This window comes from Papio anubis, chromosome 12 (assembly GCF_008728515.1).
Source record: "Papio anubis isolate 15944 chromosome 12, Panubis1.0, whole genome shotgun sequence".
NCBI lineage: Eukaryota > Metazoa > Chordata > Mammalia > Primates > Cercopithecidae > Papio > Papio anubis.
This window is the reverse complement of record NC_044987.1, coordinates 81299000-81304977: the sequence shown is the minus strand read 5'-3', so window position 1 is coordinate 81304977 and position 5978 is coordinate 81299000. Positions and strand designations below refer to the sequence as shown.

The 5978-nt window shown below is 37.4% G+C and overlaps 1 pseudogene; it reads right to left on the bottom strand.

Annotated features, from left to right (window-relative positions):
- Nucleotides 1-3264: 3264 nt before the first annotated feature.
- LOC101018642 lies at nucleotides 3265-3845 on the bottom strand (annotated as a pseudogene).
- Nucleotides 3846-5978: the final 2133 nt, after the last annotated feature.

The following is a 5978-nucleotide window of genomic DNA, read 5'->3' as shown; positions in this document are numbered from 1 at the left end:
CAAGTTTCCACTCATTGGACAGAAGCCCTGCCTTAGACACAACAAGTCAAAACTCTTGGGGACCAACTTGTTTATGGTATAGAGGTTTTATGCTGGGAAGGACAAGCTGAGAAGATAAAAAGGCTGCTGTACCCCTGAGTGCTGGTAAAGTAAAGGAGTCAAAGGATTGCTGTTCCCAACTCCCAGCTTTCAGCTTCACAGCTCTGACTAAAAGGACTGACTTTATTTGGGACAAAGCATGAGGGAGTTCATGGCTAAAGATAAATGCAGATTTTGTTAACAAGTAATTAAGAGTAGCTGGTAGTTCTACGATCCTATTGAAATGAAAAATGGAAGACCAGCCAGAAGTAATAACAGAAAAAGAGACAGCCAAGGAAAGACCTCTTGGGATCACACTTATCCCTGGGGATCTGAAAGGGAGTGTGTGTACACTAGACTGCATTCATTTCAGGTAATCAGAATGAGACATGGGGCAGAATGGAAAGAATTCCCTAAGCAACTCAGAGATCCATCAGGAAGAGGGGGAAGCCTCGCTGACTCAAGGGGCTTGAGCACAACATCTAACTAAACACTAGGTAAACAATGCAATCCTCTGATCCAGGGGCAATACCTAGAAACCAGGCTTAAAAGTAATCACTGTCCTCCCTGGTGGTCTTGAAGACTGTGCATGGCCAAACCTGAGCCCTCTCATGAATAAGTGGAGAGGAAACTTCTGAGCTATTAGTCCCTGGTTGAATGTGAAACATAAACTTCCTGAATTGTGAAAGCAATATCCAAGCCACACACATGCATACACACACACATATCCAGATGTAATGAGTGAAAATTTAACTGACCAATGGGGCTGAAGCACAGCCTGTAACCAATATTTGGGGTTTATGGACTCAGGGGCTAATCTCAGGAAACTGAGCTAAAAGACACAAAGAAGCAGAACAATTTTGAGAAGGGACATCTGAGGCTGCACGTTGCAGGGAAAATTGACTTCACAAACTCAATTCAGACAAATTACTAAATAAATGACAAAACAAACAATAGCAACAAGTCACAGAGGCAGAGGAGTCAGTATATAATTCAAAGTGCTTAGCACATTGCCAGGCTTATATTAATCACTAGTTTACAGTCAAACTGACTGAGTCCTAACATTGTCCTGACATTCACTTGCTGTGTGATCTGTGCAAGCTGCTTTTCTCCTCTGTGCCTTAGGTTTCCTGTAATTCAGTGATAATAGCATTTATACCTCAGGATTGTTGTGAGGATTAAATTAATTATGCATGAAAATGACTGACACATAGTCTATGCCCAAGTAATACTAGCTATTATCATAATTAGGTATGGGTTTTCCTCTTTTCCATATGTAGTGTGTGCTGGTTACCAAAATCCCTCTAATAGATTACTATCCACTTTGAATCAATTATGAATGCTTTTAAAATGTCAATAGTCCTGGGAAGATTTATCTATGACGTCATGGACACTTATAATAAGTATGTTCACCACTTTTTCATTACCATAGACTAAACGGGGCAGGAAAGCTTATGTTTGGCCAAAAGAAAGGGGAACATCATAATGGGAAGAGGAAAGCCAAGGAGGTTAGCAGATGCTAAATGACAAATTTCACTGATGTTGCATTTTCACTTAGTCCAAGCCACCTATGCCCACCCTAATGAGTTAGAACAGAATTCTGGAGGTTAGTGACATTCACTAGCATAGGTCAAGTCTTTCTGATTTCTCTAGAACTCAACACTCAATTGCCTGTTGCTAGGTAAGCCAATCCTGTGATTTATTTTTGATTGTGAATAGACAGAAAGACAAACTATACCACAAGATCTGTCTAGAATACTGCAGGATTACTTGGCTCAGCATTCCTTACAAGCCAAACGCTAGATCAACATCGCCATCCATGATTCCACTTGCTGGCATTAAAGCCGAAATCTTCCCCAGAGCTTTTCTGACCACAGAACAGATCTTGCTAACAAATAAACTTAAATGCTCTATTACAAAAGGAAAAATGGAGAGAAACGGAAAGTCACCAATCTCCCTTACACTAGGCTCACGAAGAAGGGAAGTGCAATCTTTCTTGTAACTAGAATATGGTTTCCTTGGTTTTAGCTATAGACATGATAATAAATATAAGTTGCCTCAGGGCACATTTTTATTTAAAAAATCCCATTTACAAAGGTTAGCAGTTGCATTACAATTTGAGTAGGTTTATAAAAAAATGGCTTGATGTGCTGGGTCCTTGTTTTACTTCTGAAAACAAATTAGCCATCATTCTGTGCTCCTAATTAGAGCTTTGTGTTTCCATAGAAGCCTTATTCTTTTAATTATTCTCAAAGTTTATTAAACAGATGAGAACTTTTTCCTTTTAATTATTTCCTTTTAGTAAAAACTACTCTGAAAATTTTCAAACAGTAACAAAATAAGGACAACAGTGTGAAAAACCCCACAAACACAACTTGCAGACTCAAGAATTATCTAGGTTTTGCCACACTTGCTTTATCTGTCTCTTTATATTCAATTTTCTTTTCTACTTGTTTTTTCTTTTAAAAACTAATCCCTGTAACCACCTAATACCTAGTGTATAATCATATTTCCTCAGTTGTTTTCTTACAACTTAAAATGTGGGTTGCTTAAAGAAGGGTTCAACCCACGTCCATCATTACATATGGTTGTTATGAATCTGAACCTCTTTAATGCTGGAGTAGTACATTCCATTGTTTTTCATACTATTGATTTATGTAAAAAGAAAACAAAACAGGTCAGCCAATTTGAAGGATGTTCAATATTGAAGATATGTCTTTGTTTTTTCTAACATTATTTCCTGAAAACTGGAAATGAGCTCTTGTGACTGACATTCTATTAGAATCAGGTTCAACCATTTGGTAAGAATATTTCATAGATGGTGCTAAATATATTCACCACATCAAGAGAAACAAAATATATGACTATCTCTTGTGATGCTATGATTTACCTGTGAGTTCAGGGTGTGACAGCCCCATCCTCTTATTCTTTATCTCATCAGCATTTCCCATGATTGTCTCCTGTTTTTAATGATTGGTGCCAGCTCCAGTGATTAAATAGGAAATTGTAAAATATTTGTAATTCTATCATTTCTTCTACATTTATTAGTTATAATTATTTTAACAAAGAAAAACTTTTCAGTATTTATATAATAGCATGATTTGTGCAACCTGAAAAGCAATTCCAGTAAGAAAAGCATTTAATTCTTTTTTTTTTTTCCAGTTGTCAAATGATCCTTTATTGAAATATTTTCCTTTATGCTTAACTGGCTGGGCATTCCATAGCACCACTGTTGATGTCATCTATGATGTCATGAGGGTGGCGGCCATCAACATTACAGCCCACAGACTGGGCAGTCCCCAGGATCTCTTTAATGGTTCCAGAGAGTTCTCTGGCGTATCGGTGCTGTATCTGTCGAGCAGTGTTGACGATCTCATCAAAAGTGATATTCCCACTGTGTTTAATGTTTTTCTGTTTCTTTCTGTCTCTTGGTGGTTCCTTGAGGGCTTTGATGATCAGGGCAGAGGCAGAAGGCACCACCTGAATCTGGGCCTGTCTGTTCTGAATGGTCAGTTTCACTGTAATCCTCAGGCCCTTCAACTCACCTGTTGCCTTGGCAATGTCATCACCAACCTTTTTCGGAGACAGACCCAGGGGACCGATCTTGGGGGCCAGTGCAGAGGTGGCACAGACTTCACCTCCAGTGCACCTCAGGTGTACGACTTTGATCTCGTTGGGGTCGAACTTCGGCGGCATGGTGGAGGCGGCTGGTGTCAGATGAACCCAGATTCAGGACGACCGAAGAAAGTTGCACCTTGGCCTCCTCCGAGCCAAAAGCCAAGAGCAGCATTTAATTCTTAAGTTGTTAGAGAAAGAATTTGGGGCCTGTTACTTCTAATATAACCAATTAATTGGGAGAGGTGTGGATAGCTCCCTTCTCCTACCTCTTTCTTTCTACATATCATCATAATTTTACAGGCTTTTACATATGAAATGAGTCTGAATCAATTTGAATTATTATTTTTTCGATGCTTAATTTTTGTCATTTTTGCATCTTTGGCCATTAGAAGCCCCTTCATGTTTGGCAGTGACCCTTTGACATGACATATGTCTTTGTGCATCCCCTTTCTTTCCAGCAAAAAGAAATTACAGACTTATAGAGTACATATGTTTCCCCACATCTGGGATTAGACATTACCTCTGGGGCTCTGGACCCACAACCTGGGCACTAGATGAACTAAGTGTTCTCAAACTCTCGTTACTTTCAAACATTTCCTATTGTGAAAGTTAGGAAATACGTATTTTAAGAAAAACAATAATGAATTTATTCTGGTATGTACTATTAAAATTTGCTGCTATGTTTTTTTAAAGCACATAAATAACTCTTTTACCTGTGTTTTTAATTGTGGCCTTTAGTTTAGAAAGTTTTCTTGTTTGGTTAAATTCTACATTGTCTAATATCAGAATCACAACTTCTTCTTTTTATTTGTATTTTCTTGGTATATCTTTGCCCATCCTTTTATTTTTAACTTTTCTAAATCATTTGCATTAAGTATGTCTCTTGTGTTCAGTAAGCAGTTGGATATGAATTTGTTAGCCAATCTAAACATCTTTTTAGTTTTTTTTAATAAAGCTAGGCACATTTATATTTACTAATGAACTCAAAATTCTAATTTCTGTCATATGATTTTGTATTATATTTATATATTCACATGCACACAGTTAATCTTTCACTACATTATGATTTTTTTAATGTTGATGGTATTTATTTTGATTTTTAGGATAGTTTATCTTTTTGTTTTAGTGGTTTTCATTATACCAATACCTTTCTTTATATAATACCTCTAGCCCTGTCTTTTCTGGATGATGTCTATTAGCTACTTACAATGAACAATAATGAAGATAGCTAGCACCAATTTTTCTCATTTTCTCCCCTCCATTACTGAATTTTAATGACAAACATTACCTTAAAGATATTTTTTACTCTTTAAAAATGCTTAAACTTTTGTTATTTCATTTTTCTTACAAGTCAATATTAATGAGATCATCAGCAACCATATTCCATTATCCACTTAGTCTTATCTTCTCCCATTTTTGTTATTTATATTACATATATAGTCTGATTATATAACATTTACAAACCAGTTTGTCATCTTTATCTTGTTTATCTGTTCCTGAAAGCTCACTCCTGGGATCTACACTATAGCTTATCCAGTCATTTTTGGGTGCCTGAGCCTTTCTTTCTAAGGCATTTCTTAGGGACTATTTATGAGACCAGTATTCCCTAAATGGTCAGGAGACATTTTGGAAGATTAAGAAACTGTACTGTTACTGTGTGTATTAATCCATTCTCACACCACTATAAGGTCATAACTGAGACTGGGTAATTTATAAAGGAAAGAGGTTTAATTGACTCACAGTTCCATAAGGCTGAGGAAGCCTCAGGAAACCTACAATCATGGCAGAAGAGGAAGTAAATATGTCCTTCTACATATGGTGGCAGCAAGAAGAATTATAAGCAAAAGAGGAGAAAGTCCCTTATAAAACCATTAGATCTCACGACAACTCACTCACTATCACGAGAACAGCATGAGAGTAACTGCTCCCATGATTCAATTACTTCCCACTGGGTCCTTCCTACGTCATGTGGGGATTATGGGAATTACAATTTAAGATGCAATTTGGATGTGGACACAGCCAAACCATATCATTCTGCCACTGGCCCCTCCCAAAGCTCATGCATGTCCTCACATTTTAAAACACAATCATGCCCTTCCAACAGTCCCCTGAAGTCTTAATTCATTCCAGCATTAATTCAAAGGGCAAAGTACAAAGTTTCATCTGAGACAAGGCAAGTTTCTTCCACCAATGAGCCTGCAAAATCAAGAGCAAGTTAGTTACTTCCTAGATGCAATGGGTGTACAGGCATTGGGTAAATACAATCATTGCAAGTGGGAGAA